Source organism: Cibotium barometz, chromosome 2, assembly GCF_041138505.1.
Source record: "Cibotium barometz isolate CiBa-2024 chromosome 2, ASM4113850v1, whole genome shotgun sequence".
In the NCBI taxonomy this organism is placed as follows: Eukaryota; Viridiplantae; Streptophyta; class Polypodiopsida; order Cyatheales; family Cibotiaceae; genus Cibotium; species Cibotium barometz.
The window spans coordinates 50,151,166-50,163,231 of record NC_141047.1 but is presented as its reverse complement, the minus strand read 5'-3'; positions in this window follow the sequence as shown (position 1 = coordinate 50,163,231).

Here is a 12,066-nt window from a genome sequence, read left to right as displayed (position 1 = left end):
GTCCTGGGGCTGAGTTCTATGAAGAGCCTTACGAACGTCGGGGTCAAGCTCTTCTTCATCAGTGAGAGGATCTGGTTGACAGCCCACGGTTCCCTCGCCTCATGATTCTGCCAAAAATGATACATTATTAAATTTTTATTTTGATTTTGTCCACGAGATCCTAAGACTTAAGAGGTTCAAAAAATAATTTCTTAAACAAGATAAATGATCTTATTGAAGATCTATGACATATGCCCGATAACAGATTTTGCTTCATCAATTTGTCACTTAATAACAATTACTTATACTATATATATATATATATATATATAATATTCATTTTTAAAACTCAATTTTCACCTAAAACCATCTCTACCCTAGCTTTCCTCCTCCAAATCAGCCTCCCCCCCCTCTCTCTCTCTCTCTCTCTCTCTCTCTACTATGCTTTCATGCCATTGTCACTCTCTGTCTACTGTGCTTTCATGGCTTAACATCAACATAGAGCTATTAATCCAACATTACTTGGCCTATTAATTTTTTTCTCCACCTGGAGATTGTCTAGTTATGTGACTTGTCTCACCGAAGTAGAATTATGGCCCTGCATGAAATCACCAATGCGAATGTGCCATCGCAACAACACAAGGTGGATTTGGATGTTCGAGTGTGTGGAAGAGCATGTTTGGTCAAGGGTCATCTCATAGAACAAGAGAAGATTGTATGGAGACAAGGTGGTTACACAAATGTGGATCTATGGGTTGATGGAAATCTATACCCAACGTGTTGAAATATGTAAGTGAATGGGTGTGTGCGGGAACAAGCCCTTACATAGAGACTGTAAAAAGGGAGTCTGTAATTGAGTAGGTAGGAGTGAAGAGGTGAGAAAAATCTACTGAATGAGAGAATCAAGGGTAGCATGAGTGAATATAGGGGTGAGAAAAATCTACTGAATGAGAGAATCAAGGGTAGCATGAGTGAATATAGGGGTGTGGAAAGATTTTAGGAAATGGTGCCCCTAGATGTAGGGGAGGTGCCCCTAGATGTAGGGGAGGTGGCATAAATCAAGGAGAAATTAGTGGGATTAGATGCTTGGCATCTTGTGGATTTAAAATCTATAAATTGAGGCATTGGCCTAATGAAAATTTGCTGGTTTTTGAGTATCCATGCCTACATTAAGCTATTAGATTAATTATGCACTAATCTCATCTTAATCACCTTCTAATTACTTGCTAATTATGTTGATTCTTGTATTTGATCCACCATATCTCATCACATTGCTGCAAAATCAACTTGGTATTAGAGCCATAGGCTAGGATTCATCTAATTTTTAATCTTAATTACCTTGCTAATCATGATTATAAGTTAATCTCATTTTTTAGTCTTCTTTCAACCATCCTCTACACCCCCAGCTAGTGGAGGGGCTTGATCTCCCTCCAACCATTAAATTAGGCAAAAGGCTTTTATCCATAGCCAGCCAACATCCCCATGTTTCAACCTATAGCATCAATTCGTCAAATTGTCACCGAATGCTGCAGAAATTCATGATTTTACTGGTGCCTGTTTTCTGGAGAAAACCCTAGATCTACACTCCGACAAGGTGCATCAAGCTAATTCCTCTTAGCCCCAAGGGTTTGCAAAGGTTCTCTTTAAGCCTATCATCTCAGATTTCAGAAATTCTTCAAGGAGAATTGGCATCAAGCTCTGCATCAAATCTGCAAAGTGAAACAGAGATTAAGCATTCAATGTTTGGTTAAATGTTTTATTTCTTGGCTTAATCCTCTACTATACTAACTGCTATTAATGCCGTTGAAAGGATTTGATCTCATTTGAACTCTGAGGCACTAGATCTAGCCTCCCTGTACACTCTATGTTTTGCACATACAAGGGGATTAATTTCACTAATTAGTGATTAATTAGCACTAATCACTATATTTTTGTGCAATTGATAGTTTAATCTTACCATTGGGTATCTGATACAAATCTCGATCACTTTAGATTGTAATTTGAAGTTGGTTTGATATCCCAACCATCCAGTACAAATCAATTACCCGTGGCTTTATGCAATTTTTGGTGTATTCATGTTTGTAAATCTATTGTAATCATCATTTAACACTAAAATGGAGTTGTAAAAGGGTAGACACTGACCTTGAGTCTTGAATTAGATCGAGGTAAGACTCGCTTCACATCATCACATGAGCACTGCACAAGAAATAGCTAAGCTCAACTGGGAGCAGTTCCATACATGGCAAACAAAGATTATGTATTTGCTCATGAGGAAGAATCTATGGGGGCTAATTGAGGGAAGAGATGAATATCTAGTGGAGAGTGGGGCGAATGAGTGGAGGAACAGAAATGAGAAAGCATTAGGGCTCATTGCACTTAGCTTAAATGATGAAATAATTCACCACATTGCAGGGATACAATAAGCCAAAGTTGCATGGGATGAACTTAACAAATTATTTGGCACTCAAGAAAATAATTCAAAGATAAATCTGCTAATGCAATTCTACAAACTTGACATGAAGTAAAGTGAATCTCTAACCACACACTTGAACAAATACAAAAGCATTAACCAACAATGCGCAGCCATTAGGAAGGAAGTAGAAGATGACGAGACACTAGCAGTGCTTCTAAAAAGTGTGGACAAGGGAGAATATGAGAACATTGTGGCAACCTTAAATAATGTACCAAATTTGAAGCTGCATGAGATAGAAGGAGCTCTACTAGAGCAAGAGAACAAGGTCAAAGAGAAGAAAGGATTGGAACGAATAACTAGAGAGGAGAAAGCACTCTACACTTGAGGAGGCCTCGCACAGGGATGAGGACGAGGAAGAGGTAGGGATCTTCACTTGCCACAACTATGGGGAAGCTAGGGCACATGGCTAGAGACTGCTTACAACAGCAAACCAAATAAAGAAGGATCGACATCGGCAAACTTCATGGAGACTCCTAAGGTAGAGGAGTTAAGACATCTTTTCTGAGAGAGAAAGAGAGAAAGAGAGAAAGAGAGAGAAACCCCACAACCTAATGTAACCTGTCTCAATAGAGTAAAACCACCTCTGAGCCATCGATGATGTAGGCCATGTGGTAGATGTATGTGTGAGAACTTTAGTCTAGGTCACGGGCACTTGTAGTAGCCTTGGACACATAGAGAGTGTAAGATTCCTCCCCCAGCCTTCAAGGTATGCAGGAGTAAGAATCTCCCTTCCCTCTCTAAAATAAAAGAAAGATTCTGTTTAAAAAGGGAAGACACTTTTCCGAGAATACTTCTCAGGAGCCCACCTGTTTTAAGGATTCAGAACGATGAGTTCAGAAGTGAGAACCAGTGTTTTGGATGCCAAGGTTTTGGTCATCAGTTAAAAGACTGCCCGACTCCTACCCTGAAAAGGGCACAGGGAAGTCTAGAACCCAAATTCAGAGGCCAATTCCTTCATACCAATCTAACCGTCTCGGACAAGATTGCTTAACTCCATTAACTAGTTCCGACCCATTGATTAGGGTCGAGATGACCAGTCAAATGCTTGGCGACATGGAGCAACAGATGCAGGCAATTCATAAAGATATAAATGCTGCCCAGGATCGACAGAGACAATATACAGATAAGAAGAGGACAATCAGAGAATTCAAAGAAGCAGTTATAGTCTTCATTTGAATACGGACCAAAAGAATTTCTTTATCTCTAAGGGAGTATAAGTAGTTATCCCCCAGATATTGCGGACCAAAGAAAGTAGGTGACTTAGCCTATGAACTTCTTTTATCTCTTCATCTCAAAGCTCTTAATGCCTTCTATAGAAAAATGTGCTAAACCCAAATCAGGGAAAGACGGTAAAACTTCAGTGGCAAGATACCGTTGGCTTCTAAGTTACGCTAGCTCCTTTCTTTATTAAGTCGTAACTTTTACTTGTCGCTCACAGTAATCTTACTTCCATCGATCACCTTTCTTTCTAAATCTCCTTCATGGCTTGGCAACAGGAATTAGTTTTATCCATGATGATTTCTCACCTTCAAGCGCAAGCGAGTCTGTGAAGAAGGATTTTATAGAACAGTATGAGCGCTCACTTTTTCCTCACTTAAGAACTTCTGTAGCTCAGACTAAATGGCGAACCTATCAAGATATAACTAGGGTAACACCCTGGGGTCAGCAGCACTTTTGTAACAATGTTCGCTTGGCCATGGTTATTGAAGCCTTGGGTTTGGGTCCTCGATACTACTGCGTCATGAGATCAAGACATCTTGGGTTTTTTGAGCGGGTCTTCTTACTCGCGTGTTTTCTTTCTCATCAGAAGATATGCCTTTACCCCGTTTTTGGCTTGCCTCTCAGAGGTCCTTTTGTTAGATCACCTCATACCACTGAGATAGGTGCAGCAATAACCAACAGAATTATTCCCATAGATGAGTTACCTTATATGTGCGCAGCTTGTGAGTACTGCTTTTGTGATCATATGATGGACGGGCTTATGGAAGTGTAAAGAGTTCTTCTATCCTTACTGTGTATGTTCCAAGAATGAATAAAGTTTAAATCTTGTTCTTGTCTTGACCCTTACTCTCTTTGAGACTTTTTTATTGTGGTTAATCTTAATTAAATCTTTCTCTAAGTCTCATGTTCGCGCATCTCGCGAAATTATCCCAAGTTTGCGAGATGAGGACATCTCGCGTTTTTCAAGTGTGAGAGAATGTAAGATTCCTCCCTAGTCTCTCAAAATATCCAGCATATTCCCCTGTAATCAATTCCCTCTTCAGAAATATAAGAGATCTCGTCTCTACCTGTTTTGACATAGAGAGAGAAAATATTATAGAGAAAGAATATTCAGATTATGAATATTTTTGGATAGAAAAATAACTCATCTTATTAAAATAAGTTCCCCTGAAACAGAAATTCAAAAAGAACTTTCCAATGTGCAATTGGAATTTATTGGAAATGGGTATAAAGGACCTTAGCCTAAGGGTCTAGATTTTCAGAAATTTTTGGATTATGGTCCAATTAAGGTTCCTATGGGCCAATAGCATCAATCCATGTGTAGGGAGGAGATAAATCCAATTTGTAAAAGAAGATACCCAAAAATGAGTAAATGCTCACATAAGATGAAGAGTTGACTATGTACAAGGTTTATTAGTAAGAAACTATGAGTAATATCAAAAATATGAGATATTTTTGATATCCAAAAATGAGTAAATGCTCACATAAGATGAAGAGTTGAAAATGTACAAGGTTTATTAGTAAAAAACTATGAGCAATATTAAAAATATGAGATATTTTGGGTATAATAATTCTATTTTGACACATATGTAAGGAAGGGGAGTCCATTAAAGGAGGTGCATATTTCACATGCTTGAATGAGTTTTAAACAAAAAAATAATGTGATATTTTTATCTCTCTTCTCTCTTGAATCAAACCAAATCAAAATGGAACCAAACCGAATCAAAAAGGAACCAAACTAGATCCAAATCTAGTCCAAATTCAACCAAACTGAATTCAGAGAAAGAGAAGAATCTAATCAAGGGATACTCCACTCATGAAGGAAGCCTCTACTTCAATCACAGGCTATGTATCCCAAAGGATCCTGCTTTAAAGAAACTAATCCTCCATGAAGCTCATGATAGCCCTGCTTGCTGCTGCTGCTGCAGGACACCCAGGTTATGCAAAAACATTAAATGCGGTAAGAAGGAGCTTTCATTGGACAGGCTTGAAAAATGATGTGCTTCGGTACTTGAAACAATGTCTCTCATGCCAAAGGATCAAGGCTGAAAGGGTCAAGATGCCTGGAAAGCTTCAACCCTTAGATATTCCCCAAATGAAGTGGGAGTGCATTAGTATGGATTTTGTCACAAGTCTCCCCACTGTTCAAGGAGGATATGACTCCATTCTAGTAGTAGTGGACTTACTTACCAAACTAGCTCACCTTATACCAGCAAAGAAGACCTTCAAAGCTTCTGATGATTGCTCGAATATTCATCAAGGAAGTCCTCAATCTTCATGGTCTCCCAAAAAGGATAGTAAGTGATCGGGATTCTGACTTCACCTCAAAATTCTGGCAGTCTCTATTTCAAGCTCTGGGGACTCAACTTTGCTTTAGCACAGCTTATCATCCAGAGACCGATGGCCAAACTGAAAGAGTCAATCAAGTAATTGAAGACATTCTCAGAGCATACTGTGGACGGGAACCCAGAAGGTGGATTCAATACCTTCCTTTGGTCGAATTCGCCTACAATGTGTCTTATCATCAAAGCATAGGAATGTCACCATTCAAGGCACTCTATGGGCAAGAATGCTTGTCTCCTCTAAATTTCTCTGATCCGACCATAAGAGTTGAGGCATCCAGGAAAATGCTCGAAGAGATGGAGGAACAAACCAAAGCTATCCAAAGGGATATTAAAGCTGCCCAAGATCGACAAAAGCATTATGCTGACAACAAGAGGTCTGAAAGGATCTTCAAGGAAGGAGACAAAGTTCTTCTACGAGTGCGACCCAAACGAAGTTCTCTATCACTTGGAAAATATAAGAAGCTCAGCCCTAGGTATTGTGGTCCTTATATAGTTATCAAGTGTCTAGGTAAAAGTGCCTATAAACTCCAACTCCCAGCCCATATCAAAGTCCATAATGTATTTCATGTAAGTTTATTAAAACCATATGTCCCCAGTCTCGATCATATTCTTGATGATGAACAAGTTGTAACCCCTACTCAAGGAGTCCTGAATTACAGCCCAGTAGCATCATAGATTCTAGGGAAAGGCAACTCCGAAATAGAACTCTTGTAGAACATCTAGTTCAGTGGAAAGATTACCCTGAAGAGGATGCAACTTGGAAAGATGAAGCTACACTCTTAAAGGATTATCCCCAATTCATGAGGAGATGAGGACATCTCAATTTCTTTAAGGGGGGAAGGATGTAACGTACCCATCTTCACTAATAAAGAAATGTCCATGTAATTATGAGTTTTTATGGTATAAATATCAATGATTTTATTATTTGAGTCATTTGTACTTAGAATCTTTAAATTCTGAGCCCAAATTTGGAATCTACGCGCAATTTTACCCTAATATAAGATTTTACAGCATCCAAAACGGACACCGGATCAAGCCTATACGCTAATTTTAATCATTTTAGTTTAAAAATGGCGACCTTTAAACCTTAATAAATGCACGACCGCACGTCCGATTGACGAACGGTCTGAACCCCTGCGACCAGGAGAACCTCGCGGACAAAAAAAATTTTCGCCCCTCGAGGCGGTCCGGCACGCAAATCGAGGCGGACACCCCAAATTTGGGTGCCCCGCCCCAAAATTTGGTCCGTACACACTTACTAGGGCGCTCGTACAATGGCCGCCCAAGAACCAAAGGACGGCCGCCCACTGTATGGTCCACGCGCACCCTTGGTTGGGTGGACACCCAGACCAGATAAGGTACATGCGTACCACTCCTTTCCCAGACAACCGACACCGTACCTTTCCCGTAGACCCATGCAGGCCACTGATCCATAGCCTTTGAAGGTACACCGTCCTTTCGTCCTTGCTTTGCGCAGCGCCGTACCCTCACCCCTCAGCTATATAAACCCCCGGGGTGCTCCTCAGTCGGCATGCATTTCTGTGTAGCGTATGCCCTGTTGTGCCGCCTTCCGTACTGCTGTCCGTCCCTGTGTAGCGTACTTGCTGTAAGTACAGCCGCCCTTGCAGCCACCCCTCTCTCACCCCCTCATTTGGCTCTTCTCAGATAAGCCAATTTTCCTCCATCCCCCTCTTGCTAGAGGCTAGTGTCCTTAACTCTTCTCCCCCCCCCGTGTGAATAGACTTACAGAGAGGCTTGCAGCCACCCCTCCCAGCCCTCTCCACGTTTTTGCCTTTGGCCTTAAGGACATCTCACAATCCCCCCCCCCCATTTGCGTAGACTTTAGTAAGGGTTTTTTGACTCAAGTGAGGGTTCGTGCGCCATATTCTTTTGCTCATACGGTGAGCAAACGAGTTCGGAATTCAGATCCGACTGAAGCGTTTTGATCGCAGCAGCGAGCTCTACAAGGCAAAGCCTAATATGGCCTCATCTCGGAGACGAAAAAATATTGCCTCAAGAGGGGCACGTAACAACGAGATGGAGGGAGATGCGCCCAATGCGGCTCCAGTCCTCCCTTTTCAAGCCCCTCAAGGAAATGGTGGCCAGCCGGGCGGCGTCATTAGCAAAGCCCGGGAATGGCCCAAGGTATCCCTCATACCTTTGGGAGAATAAGGATCGCCAATTGAGGCAAGAGATTATGAGGCTGCCTAGTTCTGAGGGCCCAGGCTAGTGCGGTAAATAAGCCCACCCTAGTGTGCAGACATCCCTCTGAGGGGCGGGAGGATCGAGCGATGGAGCCTGAGAGGGCGACAGGCCGGCTTGAGTCCTCGCCAGCGGCCGACGATGAGGTGTATGGTCCCGTAGGGTTTTGCCCAGCATGTAGAGGCTGGAAGGCCGAATTCTAGATCATCGGCAGAATAAGAATAAGAGAGCCGGATTGGCTTGTATGGAAATGGATTCATGTATAAACTTTTTATATAATTGCATCTTGTCTTTGGTATAATTGTATTGTGTAAGAAGGCTGTTTTAACAAATCTTGTGAAGAAGAGCCCTAATTAAGGAATATGTTTATTTATGTCAAACAGTGTGGTAGTATTAATTAGAAAACAAATTGATGCGTGAGTAGGGTGGAAAGTGGGAGGATGGAATGCCCTGACGGCACCATCGGACGGGTGGACCCGATTAATCGGGTAACTTTCCAATAGATTAAGTGAAAGCCCTACGTTAGATAGTTAGGTTCTTGGGCAACTCTATTCTAGAAGACTAGGTCAGCGGCTGTGCCTTGCATAAGATGAGGAAAAAAGCGTTGTCTCTAGAAATCAAGTCTAGTAGTTGCCCAATTTTTGATCAATTGCCCTATGGGTGATTTGATGTTTAGAAAATCACGCTCCCCATGCGGGATAGAGCTAGGTCATACCTATGAATCGTATCCTTGAATCTCTACAGGGTCAAGGTGTCGATGAATAGGAAATTTTTCCCAAGATAAGACTTAGTGGACTATCTTAAGTGTTTCTTCCATTTTTAAAGGGAGGAACCTTACATGACCACCCTCCAATCGGAGGTCCAGCGGACCACACAATGGGTGGACGTGGTTAGAAGTTCATCACCCCACCACCCCACTATCTTAGCCACAATGGTAGAGACGTAGCAGAGGGTCGTTAAGGCCTTCAACATCAGGATCCGTGGCATTGCAGTGACACCAGTGCCGAGGCAGTGACATTTGTATCCCAGACTCTGGGGATATAGGACCACCGGGTATATAGAGCCGACAGGGATCCCAAGAGGCACCAGCCCCTAGTCATCGGATTCAGGGATGCATAGGCACGATTGACGGTTCTACAAAGGGCCAGACTGAGGGATCACCCACAGGTTTTCATGGATGAGGTCCTGACGCCGTTACAGATCACCGAGGCACAAGGCACTCCTGACATAGAGAGATGCGCTCTATAGGCAAGGTCCCATGCAATGGCTGGTACGATGAAGAATGTATGGCCATGCGTCGGCACCCATGTTTCAAGGAGAAGACCTTTGCACCTTGCCTAGCACAGACAAGGCGGGACTATGAGCAATTGATGAGATGCAAGAAACGTCAATTCCTAATCTGGAATGAGGAGGAGCTAAGGAGTCTACTCTTTAGCTGTGACTCCAAGGACTTATGGAAAAGGTTCCTTCACCTCAAGTCCCACTCTCCACTCACAGATCCCCGAGTTTGGTCTGCCTACATGTGGGCACTCTATGACATCCTTGACCAACCCACCATGGACCCACCCCAAGACTCCAGACCCATATCTTCTAACCTATTTTTCGTTCGCCAACATTAGGTACGATGTCTCTTGGTTAAAGAATGGGAGAGCTAATAAGGACCATGATGGGTTACAAGTGGAGTTTGTAACCTATGAGATTGATGCCTTAGCCCCTACCCTCTCCCACCTCTTTAACGAGTCACTTTGTACAGGCCTCCCATTCACATGGCTCACTAACACTATGGTATCCATACACAAGTCGGGGGACCCCATGGACGCATCAAACTACAGGACCATTATGATTGGCCACGTCATGGGCAAGATTTTTGCATTCATTCTAGAGATCCAGATCAATGAGCAAGCAGAAGAGACAGGACTTAGAGCATGGGGACAGGCAGGATTCCACAGGTGTATATTCCTGACTCAAATCAGACTTTCATTAAACCTAATTCGGATACATGGAAGTAAGACTGAAATCAGAATACACATGTAGATGACAGAAATGAGTCCGAGTGCCATTACAGAACACAGACGGAACTCCTTAATTCATCATGTCCAAAACACAAAAGTGCAGCTGATTAAAAGCCCGCATCAGTTACAAGTAGTTATAACCGCATTCCTTCATCGGAATGTCCCCAAGACATAATGAAAGTCTGACTAAGGTATTTTGCAAAAAGAATTACAAAAAGGAATTACTAAACTTGAAAACTAAAACAAAGTAAAGTAATCTATGGTACTGTAAGTAGAGCCCTAACACTGGCATAGCCCGGTGGCCTGAGACTGGCCAGGCGGACTCGTTTCCCAATCCCTTGATCCGACAAAAATTCTCTTATTGATTTAGGATAGCAGCTTCCTACTTGATAGCAAACGGTAGTGCCTGGAACCAAATCCAAGGTACCGAACATACGATCAAGCAGAAAAACCACCATCCCCCTCCTGAAATGCTCCATCGCCTTCATGCTCATTTGCTGTATTTGTTTCCCAAAATCTCTGCATCATCAGCCAAAGGTCTTGATGTCTTCACAAATTCAAACTGATTTTTCGTCTCCTCAGATGTACTAACCATCAAATTTTGACCCTTAGCCATATCACCTCCTGCTGCAATCACAGGCGACAATGCCTCTTGTCCTCCTATCTGCATATCCATTGCAAATACACCAAATTCCATTGGAACTGCATCCTTAACCTCCTGCAATGTCTGCTGTAACAATTGATTAGACAGCTTCATATTCTCTGCTTCAAGCTCTTTAATCCGCATGACATATTCCTCATCCACTTTAGAAGTAAACATAGCCTTCACCTCCTGATAAGGCTTTGAAATCCATTCCTCCATTTTCAACAACAAACCTTCTCACAATTTTGATGCATGCTCTGTCAGTGCTTTCTTCATCACTTCAACAAACCTTCTCACAATTTTGATGCATGCTCTGTCAGTGCTTTCTTCATCACTTCAACATCTTCAGTTGCTATTATCACTCCTTTAACCTGATTCTCTTCCAAGATTTCCCCTTCTAACTCTGATAATGCAGCAATCCGAGACTGTAAAAACTCGTTCTCTGCTTGAACTACTGCCACTTTGTCCATTGTCTGAGTCCACTCAGACCTGCATTCTTGCTTAAACACCTCTGTCCACTGTCTGAACAATGCTCTGGAATTCCGCACACCCAACAACTCCTCCTTATGTTGCTTCCTGAGCTGAACATTCTGCTCCTTCAAGTCCTCTATTTCCTTGCGCATGTCATCCAATCTTGCTGCTTCATTATCAGCTACCTACTTTTCCAAAGCCTCCATAGCAGCCTTCTGTCGTCTCTCTCCCTACTTAGCTTGCTACCTTATATAATGTTGTACTGAGTATAACTTTGTGATGGCCTCTTCAGGCCTCATGGCTACATCCAACCCTATGGATATGATCATCTAAACTGCTGGTGCTACAGGAGTAGATGGTACAGAACTCCCTAAAGGGCCTGTAGTGCCAATCCGCCAGCGCCCTTTCGTTTTGGTATCTTTAACTTATGTCCGATGATAGCCGATTCAGGCTTACTACCCCCTGCTTTATCTCCATCAAACACCACTAAAGAAGGCTTCTTTTTAGCCACTACCTCTAACACCTCCTGCTTTGAAAGCAAGCAGATCTGCTTCATCAGTTGTCTTCATACTAGACCCTGCCATGTATTGCAGCTTTCTCTTGAGGTTTCCACCATCCACAAGCTCCTTCATCGACGCCTTCGGCTCTGCATGAGTAGGATCGGAACGCCAACCCCTATATGTAAATAACCCGGCTATGTATGGGGCTAAACGGAACTTG